We start from the raw sequence: 24609 nt of genomic DNA, 5'->3' as shown, positions 1-24609 counted from the left end.
GACCAAGGTCAGGGTGCAGGTGGGGTCGAGCTGTCTTCTGGTGATGAAATTTTCATTGTGTCCTTATGTGGCAGAAGGGGCCAGTGTTCTCCCTGGGCTCGCTTGTGTAAGGGCACTGATCCCATTCACGAGGGCCTTGTCCACATGACCTGATCGCCTCCTAAGGGCCCACCTCCTAGTATCATTACAGTAGGATTTAACATATGAATTTGGGGGGAGCAGACACAAACATTCAGACCATAACAACTTCCTAGGACAAAGAAAACCACTATTCATATGATAAAAAAAAAGTTTTGATAATTTGGACTTAAGACTGTATACGTTTCTGCCTTCAAAAGTTATTATTTAAAAAATGAAAAAAACAGGGCATAAAGTGAGGCAACGTCTGCTTGTATCTAGAATATTTAAAGAACATTAATAATACAATAATAAGACAATTAAAAAAAAATGGGCAGACTTGAAAAGACACTTCAGTTATTTAAAGTTCACAATGAGGGGGAGCCTGGCTAGCTCAGTTTGTGTAGCGTGTGACTCTTGATCTTGGGGTTGTAAGTTCGAGCCCCACGTTGGGTGTGGAGATTACTTAAAAATGAAATCTAAAAAATAAAATAAAATTCACAGCAAGATATAGGCTCCAGAATGGCTGACGTTAAAAAGACTGGAGAGAAAGCAGAACAGGGGGGACGTTTTCGATGGGAGAGTACACACAGAATAACCACTTGCAAAATAGGCAGTTCCTTAGTAAACACACGTGGTTCCATCCCTTACACATTTACCCAAAAGAGGTGGAAACGTGTGTCCACAGAAAGACTTGTTCATGAATGTTGCTATCAGCGTTATTTGTGAGAGACAAAAGCTGGCAACAACGGAAATGTCTGTCAGGAGGAGAATGAACACATTGTGAGTAGTCGTGCAGCACAGCCCTCCTCAGCAGTGACAGTTAAGTGCGGACAGATCTCCAGACGTCTATTGAATGAAGGAGACTCAGCACAGAGGATGTTTTCTATGGATCCATTTGCCAAGTTCTAGAACAGGGAAGAGTAATCTGTGAATGAAGGAATTACATCAGTGGCTGCCTGGAGTGGAATAGAGTCGGGGGATTGGCTATTAAGCGTGTAAGAAATAATAGCCTCTAGCTTGATCTTGATGGTAGTTACGAAGACATGTCCACCCGTTTGTCAGAACCCATTGAACTTTATGCTTGAAATTTATACATTTTTTTTTTAATTTTTTTTTCAACGTTTATTTATTTTTGGGACAGAGAGAGACAGAGCATGAATGGGGGGGGTGCAGAGAGAGAGGGAGACACAGAATCGGAAACAGGCTCCAGGCTCTGAGCCATCAGCCCAGAGCCCGACGCGGGGCTCGAACTCACGGACCGTGAGATCGTGACCTGGCTGAAGTCGGACGCTTAACCGACTGCGCCACCCAGGCGCCCCGAAATTTATACATTTTATTGAGTGTAAATTATACTTCAATAAAGTTGTTTAGAACTAGGAACATGAAATTGTGTTTTAAATAATTAAACTATTGGTAGCGTCTAGTTTTATGTATTTGTTAAGAAGAATTTGGTTAAATTTATGAGGAGTTGTCCTGTATTTCTAGGGTGTTGTATTAAACCTTCAAGGAGGCAGTTCACTGAATAGTTTAACTTCGCACCTGATAGTTCTGGTGAGACACAGAAATTGAGGGCTGCCCCGTTCTCTCCGGGAAACACTTCCCGACATTTGCGGCCTTCGCTTTCAGCAGACTGGTTTCTGTATTTAACACATGGACCAGTTTTATTCTTATATTACTTTTCTGTGTTTTCAGAGGCTGAAAGTTTAAGACTTGGTGTCTTAAACTACATGCACATGCCTTAAAAAACATGAATGTGCTCATTTTGGATTTACGTTCCAGAAAGTATTTCCTGTCTCATCTGAGTCCCGAGAGCAAACCTTCCCTGTGTGTCTTCACTCCACGGTGCACGGTTACTGTCATGTTTCTCTTCTGCTTTGTGTCTGGATGTCTTGCACATGGATTGTTGACATCTGATTTTCACTAGCCTAGTACTTTGGGGAGGAAACATAAGCTTTCTTATTAAATGGTCTTTCTTGTAAAGTCCTGCTCACTTTCTTGGGGGTTGGTTATCGCTTAGGGTTCATGGAGGAAATTTAACTGCAGGGATATCAGCATTGTTTTGAATGGAGAAAGTCTTCAGTAGTTGATGTATTAAAAGTTTAAGCTGGTATTAAAATGTCTTTTTTGGAGGTTCTAAGGGTCATTATTTTTATTTATTTATTATTTTAGAGAGAGAGGGAGAGTGGGGGAGAGGGGCAGAGGGAAAGAGAATCCCAAGCAGGCTGCATGCTTTCAGCACAGAGCCTGATGCAGGGCTCTCGATCCCACAGCCCTGGGATCATGACCGGAGCTGAAATCAAGAGTCAGACACTCAGCAGACTGAACCCCCCAGGAGGGATGTTATTTTTAAAAGACCGAGCTCACAGGGCAGTTGAGGGAGGGACACCATTACTGAAGTATCAACTTTGTGTTTATGTGGCATAGATTGTTCTTGAAAGAGGAAAAGTGATTTTGTTGAAAAACAAATGCAAATTATTAGCTAGTTTATAGTTCTTTTTTTTTTTTTTAATGTTTATTTATTTTTGAGGGGGAGCAGGGGAGGGGCAGAGAGAGAGGGAAACACAGAATCCGAAGCAGGCTCCAGGCCCTGAGCTGTCGGCACAGAGCCCGACGCGGGGCTCGAACCCACAAACCGTGAGACCATGACCTGAGCTGAAGTCAAGAGTCAGATGCTTAACTGACTGAGCCACCCAGGTGCCCCAGAAATTATGTTTAATACAGTCTTTCCACGTCGTCGTGCTGTCTCCTGAAATTTTCAACCTGTTGATTTAGGGAGAAAAATCAAGAAAACAGAGTCTCAGATTCTAACGGCCAGAGGATATTTAAAACCGTTTTAAAAGTTACTTGTTTTCTTTCAGTATCTGCCTGAGAAAATCAGACCGTGTCTTCTTAGCTGATGAATTATCATCTGTGATTTCTGCATTGTGGGCATTCAATCCAATTTCTATGTTGATCAAATTTTCAGTGATAAAATCTCCATTTTACTTATGTCCTCATCACAAAGGGTGAGGGCCTTATTTTATATTATCTGGTTTAAAGGAGTAAGATTATTTAACTAGAGCAAGAATACATTTAATGTAGGTACTACATAGAGCTTGTCTGTTGACTTCGTTCAGTTTTTCACACCTGAAAGGTTTCTGACTTGAAGAGTTCGGATAATTTTACTATGAAGTTTCATAACAAGTACAATATATGCTGTCTCGTTAGGTGAATTAGTAAGACTAAAGCAAGTAAAATCTAGGCAGTGTGGTTCCTAAGACCCCAGCAGGGCCCACGTGTTAGATAGCGTACGTCACCTTGCAAACGCTAACCCGCAGGGTGGACACAGACTCCACAGTGCTTGGGTCTGGACTCTGGGCTCCCGTGCCTGTGTTTAAAAGTCGATTCTAAAAAAAATAAAAATAAAAATAAAAAATAAATTAAAAAAAAGTCGATTCTGCTGCGTTGTCATTGTGCACCTGGGGGATGACTTTTGTAAACTTCTTCTCGCGTTCGTGACATGAAGGTAATCATGGGACTTCTTCCGGGAAGCGTGAGGAGTAAATAAGGCCCTATTTATTGAACCGTGACTGACGTCATCCATACACGGTCACATGATGCGGGTCGTTGGGCTGTGCACGTGAGTAGATGAGACATAAAGAGAAAGTCTGGTTGGAGAGTTGTCTTCACTTCCGCCAGACCCTTCGTGTGTTGTCTTTCTTGGTTTCTGTTTTCTTTCTTCTGTCGGAGACCCTACTGAGTAATGAACTAACCGGAACATGGAAAGTGGTGTCCTTCACCAGGTTTGCCAACTGGATGGCAGGTAACTGCGTAGTCTCTCTGGAAAACTGAAACTTGACTGTAGTTACACTTCAGATGAAAACAATGACCCAAATGACCCAGAACTTCATGTAAAAAAAATACTGTTTGTTCTAGCAGTTTTAGTTTCCTAGCAAACTTGAGAGGGAGGTACAGAGACCTCCCGTGTGCTCCCACCCCGACCGGGCACAGCCTCCCCGACCGCGGACACTCCTCCCCAGATGGGGCAGTGGACGCACCCGCACTGACACATCGTCACCTAGAGGCCACGGTCGTGTACGCTGGGGCCCGTTCTTGGAGTTGGACATGCGCATGTCCGTCATTAGAGTGTCACAGAGTGTTCTCACTGCCCCCCAAGACCTGTGTGCTTCACCCCCTGCCTCCTCGAGCGCTGATCTTTTTACTGTCTCCATCGTGTTTCCTTTTCCAAACGTCCTACGGTTGGAAGTCTACAGTGTGTAGCCTTTCAGCCTGGCTTCTTCAACGCAGCGCCTTCCATGCCTTTTCGTGGCCCGAAAGGTCGTTTCTTTTTAGTGCCGAACAACGTCCCCTTGTCTGCAGGGGCCACACGCGTGTCATTAATCCATCCATCTACTGAAACACGTCTTGGTTCCTTCCAGAAGAGGCTTTGAAGGCAGGGTAATAACTCACTTGAAGAGTTAGATCGGTATGGAAGTCGTGAGCCATGGTCTCAAGTGGGATCTCACCTGTGATCCGAGCCAAGCTGAAGTTGGGGGTTTTGTCTGGGAATCAGAGCATTCGCTCAAGGGAGGTTTTATATTTGTCTTGTTATGTTTAAAATGGAGAAAGTAACAGCATATTTGTGAACAAATGGGAACGACCCAGCAGAGAGGGAGAAGTTCCCGAGGGCCTTCGGCAGCACTCTGTGCTGGTGAGAGGAAGGTAGCTCGCACGCAAGCGTCCGGTTAGTTTTAGGCATGAGGACAGTTTATCTGTAGAAGCAGGGGGGACGTCAGAGAGCTGACCTGCACGCAGGCGCCGGGGGCGGGGGCCGCGATGTCGCTGCCGATTGCTCGTGATTCCCAGTAAACTAGAAACCGAGGCTGGGGACCCACCGTGAGGGTGGGGGAGGGTTTGTGCGAGGTTTGAAGAGCCCGGGCTCCGGAAGAAAAGAAGGAGATGCCAACAATGACGAGAGACAAAGCAGGTGTCCTTCCCGAGACCGACAGCAGACACTTGCTAACAGACGCCGAGGGCTGTGGGAGAACCGTTCCTCCAGAGCACGGAGCGAGACCACCGAAGAGCAGACGTGAGACCTTCGGAGATCTGCAGACGCCGAGCACGTGTGCTGTCCCGAGATTTGTGCCAAAAGAGTCGCAGAACCATTCGCTTCCGCTGGCAGGAAAGTGAACCCGGATGCAAATACCAGAGGCGAGAGTCAACACGGGCCAAGAAATGGGCGCATATCTTGGTCTATTTACATTAGCGTTCGTTGTAACAAGTAAATGTTGAAACGTAACATTGTACTCTTAAGCGTATCTACTAATAAGGGAAGAATTTGGAGCACGTGTGTTAACATAACAAGCTGCTTAAGTGCCGGCGCGGTCCTTCCGGGACGAGCGAGGACAGGCAAGCCCGGTGGGCTCCTCTCCCTTCGGCGGCCTTGGCGGTTGGTCAGTGTGGGGAGATCTTAGGTGTGGTGTGACCTTAGCTGCACTGTGTGAAGTTAGAAGGCGCCAGAGACATTTGGCATTACCTTCCCAGTATTCTCAACATTAATCCTCTAAATGTTAGACTCATCAGGTGCCAGAGACGTTCCCAGGCTGGGACGTTTGCTCAGAGGCTGGGGAGGGAGCCGCTCCCGCGCCTCGGAAAACCCGTGTCCGGGCGCCCCGCGGGCCAGACCGCCGTGTGAATAAACATCGAGTTTGTGCTTGAATGCAGCTCTCGCTGTCCTTGTCCCCTCCGCTGTGTGTGTTCAGATCAAGCACAGCCTGGCACGCGCACTGCTGTGTGTATGGTGCAGGTCCTTCCACGGAAACGGAAGGTCTGCCTCTTTTCTTCCCCTGGTCAGGAAGGGTGAGGCCGGCGGGTGTTGGGCCCCAGCTGGAAAGGGCTCTCATGCCCTTTATTGAGGGTTGCACATCTGTAGAAATCACGTGAAACGTAGAAGGTACAGTGGTGGGGGGTGGGGGTTGCAATACGATAGTGAAAAGTAATCTCCAAGACGGAAGTTGCTGAATTTTTAGGTAGAAATGATAGTTTTGTTGGAGCTCCCCAAAAGTCGTGCTTTTGAGAGATCTTCGTAAGAAGTCGTGCCTCACCGAGCCGTTTTGTTCTGAACGTACCGGGTACATTGTGTGTGCCCTAGCTTGTAGAGTTTATCAGGTGATGCGTTACCATTCTTGATGTGCAAAAGGCTACAAGTTTCCTTCTTAGACACTTTGTATTGCATTTAGAAAGCGTCATTTATTTTTGGTTATTCAGGGACTTAGGTGTACCTAATAAAGTGATTCCTAGTTGATTATATTATTGGAACATCTCACCTCTTTATAATGATATTTTACTAGAAAAACAAAATATACTCATGTTGCGAGCGATGTGTGCTGGTAATGCAAATCAGATTATTGAAGACTCATGTTACTGACTGTTCAGATGAAGATTTAATTGTTAATATATCTAAAATAAAGGAATTAAGTAGCTACCATAAACCCTTTTAGGGATAAGTTGGGGCATAAAAATACAAAAATAAGTTGTATTGGGGCGCCTGGGTGGACTCATCGGTTAAGATCAGACTTCGGCTCAGGTAGTGATCTCACGGTTCATGAATTCGAGCCCCATGTCGGGCTCTGTGCTGACAGCTCGGAGCCTTGGAGCCTGCTTCCGATTCTGTGTCTCCCTCTCTCTCTGCCCCTCCCTCGCTCATGCTCTGTCTGTCTCTCCCTGTCAAAAATAAATAAACATTAAAAAAATTTTTAATTAAAAAAAAGTTGTATTACGACATATGAAATGTTCTGTTGGGTTAATATTTTATATTGTACAGATAGTTAAATCGTCTAAGAAATATTTTTTCCCTTCGCTGGTAATGCTAAACCAGGCTAGTCTGGGATACATATTACTGATGCTCGGAGTAGAAAGTCTACACCTGTGGTAAAAGAACACGGCATGGTAAATATGTTTACACAGCTGTGTGGTAATGTCACTTATTACGGGGCACACTTACAGAATCATGTAATGAGCCTCATTTTCATGCAGCCATTAACTCTGGCGTAGCAATGCTAGTTAAAGAATAACTTCATGTTTCAAATGCAGACTATATAAACAACATACAGCATCACTTTAGCTATCCACAAGCTCTGACTACATAAATTTGATCATGAGTAGATGTTGGCTGACTCCTGAGGAAATAGAGACTTTCTGTAAGACTATTTATTTACAATTTATGCTTTCACTGCATACTCTGCCTGCTCTTAGGACCAGACTGAGTTTCCATTAAACTTTATTGCATTCACATGGGCTCTTCTGTCATGCTTTAATAAAAGTATAAAATTGACTTAATTGGGTCTATGTGAAAGCTTCCTTTATCATTAATAATTCCATTTATTCCACGGACTTATTAGTTTTGGATAACTTGAATGACTTCATTAAGATTTGCCCTAGAATATGAATATTATTTAAAAATTAAGCACGAGTAAAAGCAAATTTAAAAACGTGCTCATAGGACTTTGTGAATTAAAAAATACATATTTGATTCAAAAGAGTAAATTGTTCCCACTGAATATATATTGCTGTGTTATTATCTGTAAAAATACATCATCTGGAGAATTTAACAGGCAGTGAGTGGTTTCATCCTTTTGTCTAACTATTGAGCTGTTTTGTGCCATGAAACTCCAGAAATACCAAGATAGGAGGCTTATTTTCCGTGCTCGAATATTTTCGTTTCCTTCTATCTGGAGAGAATACCCAGCATCCGTTTGTAATTACTGAAGCCTACTAGTGAGACTACAGATCTGTTTAGCCTGTACGTGATGGAGTCTTTATTATTCCCTCAACTCTTTCAAGAAGTCTTTTTTTTTTTTTTTTTTCCAACGTTTTTATTTATTTTTGGGACAAGAAGTCTTTAAAATGGATACTAAGTTATAAGAAGGCCAGGAAAGAGACTCTAGCAGATACACTATGTATCTATTTCCACTCCTGGAAAACCCATTCAGAATGCTTTGGGAGAACTTATTTCTTGCTTGTGTAAACAATTTAACTTCTAAGATGGATGGCGTGAGGTTAGTTATGGAAGGTTTTGACCTCAGTATTTTTCACAGCACTAAGCATGGTGACTAACATATCCCAGGTACCTCTAAATATTTATTGACTTAGTGAATAAATAAGGGTTGATAAAATATTGACTATTCATTGGCACATCAGGGAACCTTCTAGCAGAGTGAGAGCCGAGGTGGCCAGAGTGTAAAAGGGTTTGCCTGGTTGGGAAAGAGAGGAGTTTGGAACAGATGACCAGAAGCTAACCAGAAACTTGTTAGAAACACACATCCCTAAATCACACTCTCCTGGTGAGGAGTAGAAGCCTGTGTTCCAAACGGGCCATCCAGGGATTATGGGATCGGTAGGCTCATTAGGGAACAGCCGAGGATCAGGAATTCTTTTTTTTTTTTTTTTTAAGTTTGTTTATTTATTTATTTTGAGAGACAGAGAGAGAGAGAGACAGCCCAAGGAGGGGAGGGGCAAGATGGAAAGTGAGGGAGAGAGAATCCCAAGCAGGCTCCACGCTGTTAGCTCAGAGCCCAACGCGGGGCTCGAACTCACGAACTGAGATCATGACCTGAGCTGAAACCAAGATTTGGACGCTTAACTGACTGAGCCACCAGGCGCCCTTCTCAAGAATTCTTTCTTGACTGTTTGCTCCAAACCCAAACATCTCCACATCAGAAGTGTGTGATGCCCAGAGAGTTAAATGGATGCCAGTTGGATATCCTAAAGCATTATTTATTTTGAAATCAGTAATCTAATAAATTTAATTTCTTGATACCAAAAATATTTCAATGTAAAATAAATGGAAGCCTTTTCCAAAATCAAAGACTGTTTTCTCAGTGCTAAAGACCTCTGAAGAGTTTTTATTCTTTGACCTTTTCTCTTTCTCTCTTTTCTTTCCTTTTCCTTTTTTTTTTTTTTTTTTTTTTTTTTTTGAGGATTCCTGGGGATTATTACTCTTCTTTTTGTGGTGTTAATATACCACACGTTGCAGATACACTGCGTCTTGATGGCCTCACATTGGTTGGAAACCCTGTTTTCCCTCATAGTATTCCCCTCCTACAAAAAGGTTCTTGGGATGCGTTACATCTGAGAATGATGTGGGCTAAACCAGTTTGAGGCGATTCCTGTTAATTTCAGCTTCCAGTCCAAGATGGAGAGATTTTCCTTAGGACTGTGTCTCCAGTGACCCCTTACGTGTAGAGAACGAAGAAGTCAGGAGGAGACGGGTCAGGAACTGTGCTTAGTGTTTTACACCCGTCAGTTTGCTCCTGTTCTTAGAACTTGTAACCGTTTCAAGCTCACTATGAATTATACAGGGTGTTGTTCTGTTCATTCGGCTGGCATAGACATGGCTGGTTTTAATCAAGCGAGTAAAACGTATATGCCACAGGATTGTGTTAACGCTCTCCTATTAGGATTCGAGATTCCATGGACATATTTGGACACAAGCACATATACTTGTGCTTTCCTTGTGAAAGCTATTTATCGAAACCCCGTTCTGTAGCAGGCCCCGCGCCGGTGGACCGGAGAGCTCTGGCCAGCAGGCACAATGGGCCTTGTTTTGGGCACCGTCCTCCACGTGCCAATGACAGAGCGCAAAAGAGAAAACCGAAATGACCCGGCCAGCCTCAAAATCAAGACAAACACCTCAAAGACCGTAAGGTGATCAGCGATGGGAAGTCGTGAGTGGGGCTGGAACTGTGAGCTGGCCAGTCTCCCGGCCAGAAGCAGGAAGGTGCTAGACTGCTCCTTGGCTGCTGCACGGGGGCCAGGCTGGGCCGGGCTCACCGCTCGCAGGAGCGAGTGGAAGCAAGGGTCCCCTCCCCCCCGCCCCCACTGCCCCCCCCCCCCCCACCGACGCTGAGCGGTTCTGCCCGTGTGTTGGGCACATGGTGTTGGAAGTTGTGAACCAGGGGAAGAACGTGGGGTGAACACAGAGTTGAGTGACCAGAGACGAGGCCCGTGGTCCGCTGGCTGCACTGTGCCTGACGCCCCCACAGAACTGGAGCCTTACCCGTGCTGTTATCTGCTGCAGAGCAAAGACGTGAGCGGCATCGGGCTGGCAGAGGAGATACGTGCAGGCGACCGTGTGAGCACACGTAGGGGGAGGAAGGAAGGAAACAAGGACAACCATGTGAGCACACGCAGGGAGGAGGAAGGAAGGAAGGAAGCCAGGCCAAAACAACAATCCCTCCCATGAAACTGGCCCTGCAAAGCTGATGGCCAAAGCTCGCGTTAAGGAGCATGTCCCCCAGCTGCACTCTCGAGATTGCAAGAGACGTCTGGGATAGCACCCCCCGCGTGTCTTCCAGAACCGATGCAAGGCGGGAGCCAGCGGGTCAGCGGTGCATTCCAGGTGCAAGTGGTAAATACGGGCGCACTCGCGTCTTGGGACTCCGTAGGACCGCGCCAGACCTGAGGAGCAGATCTTACGGCGGCCGGGGGGAAGAGCCCTCGCTGAGAGGGGAGGCCGTGAACGGACTGGTCGTCGGCAGCACGGATGCCAGAGACGGGGAAATGATAACCGGGCGGCACTGAGGGCGGGAGGAGGAGGAAGAACTGTGCGTAGAGTTTGTGCCTCCTGAGCTGTTACTCCAGGGTGAGAGCAAAGTGAAGAAAATTTACAGTCTGTAAAATAAGATGTTCACCGTCCCCACAACCCCCCAGAGGAGACAGTGGAAAATGGAATCGACAAGAAGAAAGGTTATCCCGCGGAGGGTTACGTGGCTGGATTAGGAAATAATGCTGGGGTGGATGAAGTCGGTCAGAGCGCGGGACTCCTTCCTGGTCTCTGAAGCGTGTGGACAGGGTGCGTGAGTCGAATCGCTCCAGCACGAAAGCCCCAGCTCTCGCAACATGGCACTTGTCCAGAGCAGCTGTGGATGCTCGTCGCTGGGCGGAGAAAGGGGACGAGGCTGTGAGTCGGTCGTCTGGGGGGAGAGCGGAGGAGATTCGGCCACGCTCAGCTCCGCTGGCGTCCCACTCCACGGCACTGGTGAAACTCGGGACTCGCGCTGAGGGTGGTTCGGCCGTGGGGGCTCTTTGGGTTGTTTGGAGCCCTTCTCGCGGCGTGCGAGTGCCTCTGTACCAAGAGAAGTGCGATGGCACCTTCTTAGCTGACGTTGTTCCAGGCGGATCCTAGCGATTTGTCTGCTGTAAATGAGCGCGGTATATACCTTTCTTCAAAAGTTAAGAGTGACTGGCTCAGGAGCTCGTTTCTGGCTTTTCTTTAATTCCGTGTTCCCAAGTTGTGTTTTCTTCTCTCCTCGTGATCGGGTAGTTTGAAAGCCTCCGTGTCTCTGTGTTATTGTAACTTAGGGGTGGAACCAGTTTCCCCGTTGCCCATCAGGTGACCTTGGACTGCCTAGGGATTAGTATAAGCGAAGGGCACCGGCGTCTTCCCCAAACCCAAGGCTGCTGCCGTTTCTCCTGGGGTTGTCCAGAAGGTGTGTCTGCACCAAGGAGCAAAGGGAGGGAGGTGGTTGGCGGGCAGTCCGTGCAGACGCGGCACCGGTAGAACAAGGGCCGAGGGGGTGTCTGTCCTGCAGGTGGAAGACACTGTCCCCTGAGGACGGCAGGGGCGGGACCTCCCGCAGCCCCCGTGGGTCCCGGATTATAGCGGACGTGATGGGGCTGTGCGGAAACAACCTGGTTGGAATCTCGAGACCACGGTGCCGAGGGCCCTTTGTCACACCTCTGCGGGGACTCTTAGGTCCGCCCAGTGTCACGGAGTTTCCCACTCGCGTTTCTTGTCCAGTGAGTTGTGGAAGCCGAGCTGACCGCTCCGTCAGATTACGGCGTGGAGACCGCGGGGTCCCTTCTGCCTCCCCGTGCCGTCCCCCGACTTGCACTCCTGCTGCCCCCCGAAGCCTGAGCTCCCGCCTGCGGCCTCTCTGCCCGGCCCAGACCTCCCACCTTCGTACCGTGGCCGCTGGCGCCCCCCACGTTCCTGGTACCGTCTAGGGCGGCCTGCCGTGTTGGCCCAGCCTTTCTTCTGAACTGTGTCCCCAGGCTCAAGGGACCGACCGCAGGGGAGCAAAGCCAGGTGCCTAAAGTCCAGTACACTCTTGTCGCACCTGCCTGGTAACTTGAGGGTTCGCCCGAGCGTGTGAGCCAGAAAGACAGCCGAGGCACGGGTTCATGAGGACTGACACGTGCCGGGACGGGGACAAGCCGGATGCAGCCGTGACCTTGGACTCTGACGTCTGCAGGACTCAGCCCGCGCGACTGGATGTTTAAAGCAGGAATGCTGAAAAGTACTGTGCTTCAGACTTGCAACTGTACTTTAAAGTTGCGGAATAAAGTAGAAAGTGGTGATTGGAACTTAGTGCATCGCAGAGATTTATTTCCATGCTGTGAAAAGTGCTGCCCCTCCCCCCCCCCATCTCCTTGGTAGAAACCGGTATTCTCTTAGAAGGGTTACCTAAGAAAAGGTCAGAACTAAAATATAAAATTGAGCCTAGATCATTTTATAAAATGTTAAAGAACTAAACAGATAACGGATTAAGTTTATTTTTCATGAATAAAACAATGAGCTTTCACATATCATGAAAGCTCTGATATATGAAATTTCTGATATGTGAAATTTCTGATATATGAAATTTCAACTGGAGGTGTTACTGTCAGACCCCTAGCGTCCAGTGTGAACTTCTAAGTTAGCCTATTGGAAAAGGTAGCTTGTTCACAAAATATTGAAACTACTCCAAGTATATTTAAAAAGAAAATTTTTTTTAATGTTTATTCATTTTTGAGAGACGGAGACAGAGCATGAGCGGGGAAGGGGCAGAGAGAGAGGGAGACACAGAATCCGAAGCAGGTTCCAGGCTCCGAGCTGTCAGTGCAGAGCCCGAGGCGGGGCTCGAACTCACAGACGGCAAGATCATGACCTTGAGCCGAAGTCAGACGCTCGACCGACTGAGCCACCCAGGCAGGGGTCCTTCCAAGTATATTTTTTATCTGCTCAGCAATATGATTTTACCCTGGAGGCTTTTTTTTCTCTTTTCCTTTGCTTTTGTTATTTAACCTTTTAAAAAAGAAGTCGCAGATACTAGCATTAAACAGCGAAAGGGTACATGAGGAATAAAATAGGAATCTGTTATGAGCACTTGTCCTTGAGATAACTTTCATAAACTTGAGATTTATACATACACTGCTGTCCGCTGCTGAGCCAAGTGGGGAGAACGTGTCTTGTTCCTACATTTGTGCTTCATTTTTAAAAAGAGTGAGCTAAGCAACATGCTGGTCAGGTCAAGGTCTGCTTGTATCACCGATGCCACCGCGTGCTCCCCTCAGCCAGGCCAGAGACCCAAAGAAAGTCGTTAAAATCTTCAGGCTTTGCCGTGTTTGAAGTTAGTCTCGATCAAAGGCACTAGGACTTGGGTTTTTAACAGGAACTTTTTAACAAATAGAAGCTGTTGAGGGAGACTCGTGCACGTGCACGTTGAGCTTCTCAAATACAGTGCCGGGACCCCAAAACGCAGGTGTGCTGCTAGGTGCAGATTTACTTGCCTTTTGAAATCTGCTACAGCAACGGCGTATTAGTTTCATTCTTTGAAGCTGGGATCAGAAGAAAAGTTTTCTTGGGTCCCCGTGAAGTCCGTGCATTATTATTATTTCAGATCCAGGCGTCGTCAGACCAGCTTGAGGGGCTTTGCTGCAGAGACAAGGTGTGAGTGCCAGGACCTCCTGGTTCTGTTTTCTCCCCTCTGCTTCTTCCTCCCTTGCTGTCTTGAGAAGGACACATGCTTGTCACGGAGAATAAGCTCTGTAAATGCCACCTCCCCCAAGAGAGAATGCTGAGAGAGCTTGTGAAATTTAGTCTTGGACAATGTCAAAAATGCGAGGAACTTAAGATCGTAATAGCAAAGGCTCAGCATCTTTTTCTTTTTTTTTTTTTTTTAAGCAATCTCTACACCCAGCATGGGGCTCGAACTCATGACCTCTATCTAGACCAAGAGTCGCACGCACCTCAAGACCGAGCGTTGTCCATGTGCTCCTGGCTTCGTAGGATCTGAGCCCACCTGGCCACTGTCTCGGAGCCCCGGTCACCAAATGTCAGTGCCAGCGGTAGCCACCGTTGCAAATATAGCCAGAGATTAGGAAAAGCAGTTACTCTCAAAAGTTAGGCTTCTCTGACCCAACTGAAAAGTACGTTTTAGCTTTATGCAAAATGAGGGGTTGTTGTAGAGAGCTGTGACACATTTCCACTTGTTTCTGTGGGGGGTTCTGAGCTTGATCCTTGGTGCTGGGTTGGACTCCTTGCCAGTCCGGCAGGGTGTGGATGGTGTTACTCAGACATTCCACCGGCCCAGGAAGGACAGAGCCCCTGCTCGGCCTCGTATCCCACAGGGGTGGTGACGGGGAGGGGCTGTGTGACTGCTGTGTATGGGAATGCGGCTTGGGGATATGGTGCGGGGGGGGGGGGGGGGTACTGAGGAATTCCTGGTCGTGACAAGCTATCCAGGGAGGTGAGGACTGTTCAGGGACTGAACAAGGCAGACGCCTAACTCAGGAGCGAAGGAAATCACCCCTGGTTTCATTTCCCCAGTTCCCGAATTTTTTCTTTTTCTCTCCATTCTCCTCTGACAGCTGTTTGCAAATCTGAATACTGGGTATTACTAATGACGTCGTGAGGGTACTTCTTTTCTGTTTCCTTTCAAGGCCGAGATCCTGCTGTGGTAGCCGGTTGTTAACATAAGTCACAACTCTGGTACAGTAAGTAAAGTGTGTCCCTTATTTCGTTGTGGCTGCTTTGCAATCAAAGTGACCAACCGCCTGTCTCTGGTGTTTCTTTGCAGATGCAGTGTTTGAACCCAGGCTTGTCACATGTTTGTCCTGGTAATTTTCCTTATACCATTAGCTCGTGACTTTTGTTGTCAAGGAATAGAAATGCTTATATCCGCTTTAAGTATTTTCCCCACCACATTTTTGTCAAAAGTTTTGTGGCCTGAGGGCCTGGGACAGGTTTAGAGGGTGGTGGGTTTCGCTTCTGTAAAGATGCTTCAGGTTAAGGCCGCTGGGAGGTTCCTCTGTCCCCCAGTCACCGCACTCCGAGTCTCACGTGGATGCCTCCGTCACGGCACGCACGTGGTGGCTTGGGGTGGGCATCGAGACACCCGCCTTGTGGCGCCCGCACCTCCTCGGCCCCAGGGCCGCGCTCTTACAGCCCAACGCAGGAGGTCCGTTCTGGGTGACAGCTCAGAAGGGTCCCCCTTCAGGGACAGTAATGGCCAGTAGAGCCTGCTTCCGCTCCACCTGTGAGGTTTGCAACGAAGGATGGCTTGTTCTTCGGGACCCTCGTGGTGGAGCCCCCCAGCCGCGACGGGTTACGTTTCAGTGTTTTCGGGGTGGCTGGCGATTGCCGAGCTTAGGGACATGCGGTATTTGCTGTGTTAAGATACCCTCTGCCTTCCGCTGGCCCTGGTTTCTGATGTGTCCCAGTTACAGATGCGTTCTTCCAGCCAGACCTCTGTTTGGAGTCCGACAACACAGCATTTTAAGAGAAGCCTGAGTAACATATTCCGGTGTATCGCATATCTTGCATTCTGACACGAATAAATATCCTTGCTTTTTCACTTATCACCTCGTTTCTCAAATCTGGGGCCATCTCACATCTCTGTTTCACAATTACTACTTTCTGAGGCCAGACGTGGTAGGAGTTTCACGATTTGGGACTCTTTGAACTTCTAAATAACTAATGAGCGTGTTTTCCACGTAGAAAACTACTCCCGCTACATTCGTGAAATACCAAACGCTAACGATGTCTTCCTTCTTAGGGTTTGGGTAGCGTAAGAGTCTTTTCTTGCCAAAAATAACATTAGCACATATTACAAAACGTAAATAAATAGGACTAGAATGTTTGCTTACTGTCTTCTGTGGAACTTCATTTTACATCAGAGACAGCGATGTGTCGTCACATCACTTCATCGAAGCCTGGAGCAGTGGTGACAGGTGTTTGTATGCAGGTGACACGTGTTATTTTCCCACAAAGTCTGACTTTTGGAAAATTAACTTGCGTGTATTTTATTTCATGACATAAGGAAAGTACGTGTAACTTTCTCCATAAATATCAGAGGTCTGACTTCGAGAAGATTTCATTTTATTAGTCATAACTCCGCTCTTAGCGTACGCACGGCGCGTCCGTTTAGATGCGTTTAAGGTTTGGTACCAGTGCCCCAGTCTTACTCTGATGAGGTTCAGAGTGGGGGTCTTCGTTCTAGGAGCCCATCTCGTAACGGGAGCATCTCCTGTAAAATAAAATCTCTTATTGTGAAATCCTGTGTTGCAAATCAGAAACATTTGCTCTCCAGAGCCCAGGGCCGCATTATGCTTTCCTTTAAATCATCACGTGGGACAAGATTGTATTCTTACATGATCTACAGCCTAGTTATTTTGTCACGGCTGAAATGTTCCAGCTTGTTTAGATAGAAAACTAGCACATCTGGGCCTCCTGTCCTGCTCTGACATAACGCATTCTCCCTGCTCTGAGCGGTCGAGGGCTCTCCTGCGGCTCGCGACCAGACAGAATGTTTGCCAGAGTTCCCACCCGAAGCCCGTAACAGACTAACCTCCTGGACTTGGGTTTTACATTGAAGAAGGCGCTGTAACTTTTGGTTAGGTTAAGGAAGGCTCAAATTTTTGTCTATATTGAGTATTGCATTGTCAGATTTTCTTTTCTTTTCTTTTCTTTTTTTTTTGTCCACAGGAAAATAGGAGGCTACTTTTCTCTGCAAGTTGCTAATCTCTGTGTGTTTTGCTTTAAAATAGCTTCTGGGGCGCCTGGGTGGCTCATCAGTTAAGCATCCGACTCTTGATTTCCGCTCAGGTCATGATCTCACGGTTTGTGAGTTCGAGTCCCGTGTTGGGCTCTGTGTGGAGCCTGCTTAGTATTCTCTCTCTCTCTCCCTCTTTCTGCGCCCCCTCCCCCCATCTCTCAACATGATTAAACGAACTTTAAAATACAGCTTCTGATCGTCAGTAAAATTTTTAGAAGTGTTTAGATTAATAAGTAAATTTTATTCCTGATGACCAAATTGCTTTCTGGATTATTGGTAAAGTGGATATAGTTTACTAGTTTTTCATCAAATCAAGCAAAGGATGTAATGAATAAAATCTAAGATTTCCCAGATCCACTCCTTTCCAGGACTCTATTACTATGCTAGCATAGGTGGCAGTTAGGCAGAAGGTCTGTTGTCTATTAAATTTAATGGCTCACCGTGAGAGAAAACTTGTATTTATGTTCATTGTTTAAGAATATTTGTGCCAATGCCAAGGAAAAGCCTACCCTCAGAAGCCAAACAAAAATAAACTTTTAAAGAACCTCCGAAGATAAGCTTGCGTGCGTATCGTTACTGGAGTGACCTCTGTTGGTTTGGATAAAAGTGTGAAAAGCCAGTCCTGATACTTCCTGTTGTTCGGGAGTTTACTACCCAGAATTGACAAGCGGACAGTAGGTCCACACACACAGTTATACTTAAAATGTGCTGGGTGTTGGCTGTGGTTTCTTTCCCACGACCACAGAGGAAGTGGGCCTTGGGGCCCGTGGAAATCAGCGAGAAAATAGGATGTGTTTACTGAAACCACATTTCTTCAACTTAGTAAATAGTGATGTAACAAAGTAATGATGTGACAGTGACAAATTGTAAAACACCAGTTTTTTTCCAACAGATATTTGTCAGGTGCTTGCTATGTACTGGACCTTCCTGAGGGGCATAAAAATGATAATAATAGAGTCTGTGGGGTCAAGTGCAGGTTAAGGGGGTAAAAGAGGTGTAAAAACGACTGAGATAAGAACCTAACACGAGCTAAGTGCTGTGAGAGACTTGGCGGAGGAGGCCGGGGCTTCTGGCCTGGGTAATCCAGGAAGGCTTCGTGGAGGCGGAGTCATGTGATGTGATGTCGTCATGTGATGTCGAGAATAGATGGGACGAGGCCATCGGAAAGCTGGGCAGAGGCTGCTGCGGGGAAGGAAGGGTGGTCACTGAGACGCAAGGGCGCGTGTGGGGCCGCGGACGAGGTGATGGAGCTGAGACGGCGCAGCCGGAGAGGAAGGTGCGGCTGCGGCCCCAGGACAGGTGACCGAGGGTGGACGGCGTGGTGGGCTAACGGGGAGATGCGGGGCACTTTGGGGCTCACGTGACTGAGAGGGTAAACACACGGGAAATGAGACGTCGCTTGGGGTTGAGACATGATTATACAGCAGGCCCCGCCCCTGCGCCTCGCTCTCTGCGGTTTCAGTTACCCGTGCTCAGTCGCAGGCGATGCTCCTACTGACGGCTGTCCCCTGTCCCCAGGCACCTGGCGCCCTCACCCATCCGCACAGGGAGGAGGGAGGCGGGACGGCGAGGCGTTTGGAGAGGGGGCTGTGTGAGGGCTTATTACTGGGGGTTGTGGCCTCCGCTCCGCCTCATTCTGGTTCCTGCCGTTCACCCCCACCTCGTGCCCCTTCGTAAAGGAGCCTCATCGGGGGCATGTCTGTGCGGGAAGAACAGTACTGGGGTTCCTCCTGTCTGCTGACTGATTCCCACGCCACTGGGGGTCTCAACTGCGCCCCCCGCCGACGGGGGGGACCAGTGTATTGAGTTTCTTGAGTCTGAGCTGCTGGCAGAACACAGGGCTGACGGGAGCCGTGGGTGTTGCCAAATTTTAGAATAAGAGAATTACGAGGGTGCCCTGAGAAAATTGACTCGGGGGCCCCAGAAAGCAGAGGACATTAGAGTAGTGGAGACAGCGAAGAGAAGAGTCTTGCAGGGACTTTAGGAGGTGAAGAAAGTGAATGTTGACTGACGTAGGACCATCAGCTTCCATTTCTGAGGGAACGGTTTCTTTAGATGGTGGGTAAGCCTGAGAAGGAGCAAGAAGGGTGGCCCGGCAAGGAGGGCACAGATGTCCCACCAAGGAGGGCGCAGACGTCCCGCCAAGGAAGGGGCAGACGTCCCGCCAAGGAGGGGGCAGAGGTCCCGCCAAGGAGGGCGCAGACGTCCCGCCAAGGAAGGGGCAGACGTCCCACCAAGGAGGGGCAGGGATGGGTTTCTCGGGGTAATTTATGGGATCAACGACTCTAGAACCTTTGTTTGCGTTTCTTGCAGCCGCGACCTCAATGAGGTGGGATTGGCCGCTTTAATAAACTAAATTGAAGTCCCGTTCAGATGATCCAGGAATTTAAAATACCTTTATTTTCTTTTTAATTCTGTATTTCTTTTTTGGAGATTTTTCGGTACTACAGTGTTTGGCCTGCCTATGACATGAAGCCCACCGGCCTGTGATTTCGAGACGAGTGTTTTAACATGTTTTCTTGAGTTAATGCTTCTCTCCCTGTATCTCCCCAAGATGGGTTGTTTTCTGTGTAAATTTAGAAGAGATGAGCATAGAAGTTCCCTTCCTACCTTGAGGGAGCTCATACGCTGTCTTATTTTTTTCCCGCGTTTACAATGATTTTATTTTTGAAGTGTCGTTGACATACAGTATGAGTTTCACAGGTACAACGCAGTGACAGTCGTCCAGTGTCTGTGCTGTGGTGGCTCAGCACCTGGGTCTCAGACCAGCAGCGTGGACACCCCTTGGGGTAGGTTCTCAGGCTCCAGCCCCCAGCTCAGACCAGACCCACGGTGGGGAAGCAGCGGCCAGCCTCTCGCCAGCCTTCCTGGCTCTGACACAGGCGACTTTGAGGACCGCTGGTCTCATGGCCACGACTTCCTACTTCCCCTGAAATTCCTTTTATTGAGATAAAATCCATATTCCATAAAATTCACCATTTCAAGTGTACGAGTCAGCGGTTTGTGGAGTACGGGAAAGGCCGTGCGCCATCACCTCTCTTGAACCCCAGGACGTGTTTATCACCAAGAAGAAACTCTGCCCGGTGGTCGTCGCCCCGGCCACTCGCACACTTTCTGTCCCTGTAGATAGAGAGCCCGGGACGTTTCACAGACATGGAGCCACATGGCGCGTGACGTTTCGTGTCGGGCCGTCACTTAGCGCTGCGTCTTTTTACAGCCGAGCGACGCTCCCTCGTGTGCGTGCGTCCCGTCCGTGCGCCACTCGACGGGCCCCTGAGCTGTCTGTCCCCTCGCTGTTGTGAATGACGCTGCTGCGGACGACCCCAAGAGGGTTTCGTTCCCTTGCTTGTAAAGGTGCCTGTGCTCCATAGGGCCACACAAACACCAAGTCAGGGAAGTGCGGGGTCAGGCGCCTCTGAGCCTTGGCCCTGTTTTGGGCAACGAGTCGGTCCATGAGCTGTGTGGGGCATGTTTCTGTTGAAAGACCCCTCATCTAACCCACACCGTTGACTCACTGACATCGGGCTCACACGCAGCGGCCCTGTGTCTGCGTTTCTCCGAAAAGCACAGCACGCTGCTCTCTGGGGCCGCTTTAGACGGTGGCACTGCTGGGGCCCCCGGGGGTTCCGTCGGCTAAGCGTCCGACTCTCCGTGAGTTCAAGCCCCGCATCGGGCTCCACGCTGAGCACAGAGCCTGCCTGGGATTCTTTCTCTCCCTCTTCCTGCCCCTTCTCTGCTCTATCTCTCAAAATAAATAAACTTAAAAAAAATTTTAAATGGTGACATTGTTAACAAAAAGCACAGAAACGTGAACAGCGTGGCGCGAAGTAGAGAAAAGAACGCTCGTGACAGTACGCAAGGCGGGCGTCCCCTGTTTGGTTCACCGGGGGACACGCATGTTGCAGGACTCTGTGCGTCGGAAGTGCCGTGAAAGCACCGCCAGGACCGTATGCGGTTACAAGTCAGCTTGAGAGAGGAGGCGAATTTGCAAATGTGGGACCAGGGACACGGACGACCCGCTGTGCTTGGCACGCTGCTGCTGTCAGTGGTGACTCTGCTTAGTTTGTGCGCCCATGGCGGGACCCTTTCCTCCCTTCCCCCTTCCCCCCTCCTCCCTCCCTCCTTCCTTCCCCCCTGCCTCCCCCCCTCTTCCCTTCCTCCTTCTCCCTCCCTCCCTTCCCCCTCCGTTCCTTCCTCCCTTCCCCCCTGCCTCCCCCCTTCTGCCCTTCCTCCTTCTCCCTCCCTTCCTTCCCCCTCCGTTCCTTCCTCCCTCCCTTCCCCCTTCCCTCCTTCCTCCCTTCCCCCTCCCTTCCTTCCCCCTCCTTTCCTTCCTCCCTCCCCACCTTCCCCCTTCTCCCCCCTTCCTCCCTCCCTTCCCTCCTCCCTTCTTTCCCATTAAGCCATCTTAATGGATGCGAAATGGTGTGTCATGCTTTTATTTCACACTTCCATACTTATTAGTGATGTGGAGCAACTTCCCATGTGCATGTTAACCACTCATACGTTTTCTTTGGAAAATGCCTATTCCAAAATTGCGACTACTTTTAGATTATATTATTTGCCTTTTTATTGTTGTTACCAAGTTTTTCTACATTGTGGTTACTAGTCTCTCAGATACGTGATTTGCACGTATTTTCCCCTCCTCTGTGGGTTGTCTTTTCATTTTCTTGATAATGTTCTTTGAGGCACTAAAGTTTCATCATTTTAATGAAGTCCAATTTCATCTGTTTTTTTCTTTGATTACTTGTGCTTTTGGTGTTAATTTCTTTAATTTTGAAAGTGCCGTATTTATATAATTAATCACTACAGCCTGTTGAGAGCGTCGTTTACACATTTTTAATTGGAGAAGTCTGAAGAAGAGTTGGAGTTCACGTTTCAGTAGGGTTATCACTTGTTTGCCAGTGGATGTAAAGTATTTGTTTGCAGATACCAGATATTTAAAAGGTTTTTACATTGTGGTTGTGGAATTTAAAATAATGGCATCGTCAGGGCCACAAATTTATAAAAAGTAGTGTCCGATTCATTTAACAAACTGCTGTTTTGTTTAGGAAAATTGAAGGGAAACACACAACTGCTTGAAACATGACTTTCCTCTATTTATTAAAGAAGATTCTGCCTCTTTTAAAAACCACGGACTTTCCGCCCTAAAAGCTGGGTCTCAAGAACTATTTGTGAAAGAACGCAAGAATCCCAGAACTTGGAAATAAACACTGTTGGTGTTTATTTGTGTTAGTTTAGATGAAGTAGCCGGCCCTCGGAGTCAGAAAACTGAATCTGTAGCAACTGAAGTCAGCCTCAGCAAGCAAATAGTATCAGCTAGCATGGCTTTAATCCACTAAGTAACGTTCAGTCGGAAAGATCAAAGGAAGTTACAACCAAAAACAGCCCTTGTTAACAGTTTCCCGGTAGAAGCAGGAAAAGGCTAGAAATCACACGTCACCTCATATCCTGGCTCGCTGACCCCGTGCTCCAGCCGTCAGCAGTGCTGGGACCCTGCCCCTAGGGGCCGAGGACGAGAAAACTCTCCCGCCCTGGCCCTGTAGGAAGCCAGGGCTGCAAGTGCACCCCTGACACAGCGCCGCCCCGGGTCCAGAGCCCAGAGCCGGGTTCAGAGCCGGGTTCAGAGCCGGCTGCTGCGCTCACCCGCCCGCGACCACGCTCGGCCGGGAACGTTTCTTCTTTCCGTGAAGGTAATGCATTTGCTCCTGCTTCCGTTCCTGTGAATTTGTTGTTTTGAGAGTTTATTTAAAAACTGAACTTTTGGTCTGTGCTTCTAGGATTGGATTAAAACTTCGGCTCATAGGTTTGTTTTTCAGTGTAAACCCTGAATGGCACGTTAATGCATTAGAATCTTACGAGGTTTATTTGAACTGGAGTCTAGCGCTGTCAGGTAAGGTTAGCCGTTTCTTGGGCTTATTAAAATGTGCTTTCTTTAGTAAGTGTCGGGGGGGGGGGGAGCCTCGGACTTAAAGTAGTTTGTGTGCTTTCATACTTTGGGAGTCTTCGTAGGCTCCATCAAAAGGAGAGAATTTTGAAAATACGTGCTTCTCTCATTATTAGCTGGTATGAAAATAGAACCCTGGGAATTACCTGAATCACTTTTGTGAATTGAGTAGTGTAAGAAGATGGTAATGTTTTAGCATCTTCCAACCTATAAAAATAGAAGTTTGGCGAACATACCTACTTGGGATCGAAGCTTCCACAGCAAGATTAATACTTAGCAGTGTTCATCTGAAATACACAGGCTGGGTACACCTTCAAGTTGTTTTGAGTCGATTACATTTTTTTTTTTTTTTTGCATTGTATGCATTTTAATTGGGGCAGTGGCCACTACGTTGTAACTGGACTTACTGGTCAAAGTGGGAATCGTCATGTGTTGGCCATATTTACCTTTTTTCCTTTTCTGTTGAATGTAGTTGACCTACAACACTGTGTGTTAGTTTGGCACATTTATATGCTGCGGCCATGAACACCGTCCTGGTGTTGAGTGCTTCCATCACAGTACATACTTACCCTTTCTTTCCAGTGTTGGGTGCTTAGATCTTAGTGACTCAGCAGGTTCGAGGACTGCGTGCGTCACACGGCATTAGATCTCTGGCTGGTGTCTTGCCCCCGGCAGGTTTGTGCCCTGAATCAACAGCGGCCTTCCCCTTTGCTTAAAATGAGGGTGGAGAGTTTATATGCCACTGGCAGGAATATTTAGGCTATTTTAGTCTGTGACATAGTTGTATGTCTGGTGGGAAAGGGTAAATTTTGAAGAAACTAGGCACAGAAAAGTTTTGTGAAAACTGAGGTATTTCATGTAAATCATTGACTGTAAACGAGCCTCTCAGTGATCATGCAAGAAAGTGGGTTCTCTTTTTACAGTTCGGTAACATTTCCTCTAACAGATATTCTTGTTGAAATACGTCCTTTTTACCCACAAGAGGGGTCTTTTAGGTCATAGTATTTAATTTTTTTTTTAACATTTATTTATTTTTGAGACAGAGACAGAGCATGAGCAGGGGAGGGGCAGAGAGAGGAGACACAGAATCCGAAGCAGGTTCCAGGCTCCAAGCTGTCAGCACAGAGCCCGACGCTGGGCTTGAACTCACAGACCTTACCAAACAAACACCTTTCTTTCTTCTTCTTCTCCTCCTCCGCCTCCTCCTCCTCCTCCTCCTTCTCCTTCTCCTCCTTCTCCTTCTCCTTCTTCTTGTGTTTATTTATTTTTGAGAGAGAGGACAGAGCATGAGTAGGGGAGGGGCAGAGAGAGAAGGAGACACAGAATCCGAAGCAGCTCCAGGTTCCGAGCTGTCAGCACAGAGCCCGACACGGGGCTCAAACTCACAGACCTTACCAAACAAACACCTTTCTTTCTTCTCCTCCTCCTCCTCCTCCTCCTCCTCCTCCTTCTTCTTCTTTTAGTGTTTATTTATTTTTGAGAGAGAGTGTGAGCAGGGGAGGGGCACAGAGAGAGGGAGACACAGAATCCCAAGCAGGCTCCAGGCTCTGAGCTGTCAGCACAGAGCCTGACGTGGGGCTCGAACTCACAGACCTTACCAAACACCTTTCTTTTTTTGTCTTCTTTCTTCTTTCTTCTTCTTCTTCTTCTTCTTCTTCTTCTTCTTCTTCTTCTTCTTCTTCTTAGTGTTTATTTATTTTTCAGAGAGAGAGAGCATGAGCAGGGGAGGGGCAGAAAGTGAGGGAGACA

At 47.7% G+C, this 24609-nt stretch overlaps 1 protein-coding gene across 7 annotated transcripts in view; it reads left to right on the top strand.

Annotated features, from left to right (window-relative positions):
• Positions 1-24609, top strand: part of DISP1 (dispatched RND transporter family member 1) — a 186809-nt gene that overhangs the window by 98471 nt on the left and 63729 nt on the right. Inside the window, exon 1 of one of the 7 annotated variants that reach the window (XM_086693278.1) lies at positions 21645-22606. The exons of the other annotated variants lie outside the window; for them this stretch is intronic. The gene's annotated coding sequence lies outside the window, so the exon portion shown is untranslated. Of the gene's footprint in view, positions 1-21644; positions 22607-24609 lie in introns of those variants that run through there. 7 annotated transcript variants of the gene reach the window in all.

The sequence above is a fragment of the Puma concolor genome, chromosome E4, assembly GCF_028749965.1.
Source record: "Puma concolor isolate L17-30 chromosome E4, mPumCon1.1.hap2, whole genome shotgun sequence".
Lineage (NCBI taxonomy): Eukaryota > Metazoa > Chordata > Mammalia > Carnivora > Felidae > Puma > Puma concolor.
This window is presented reverse-complemented; position numbering and strand designations above follow the sequence as displayed.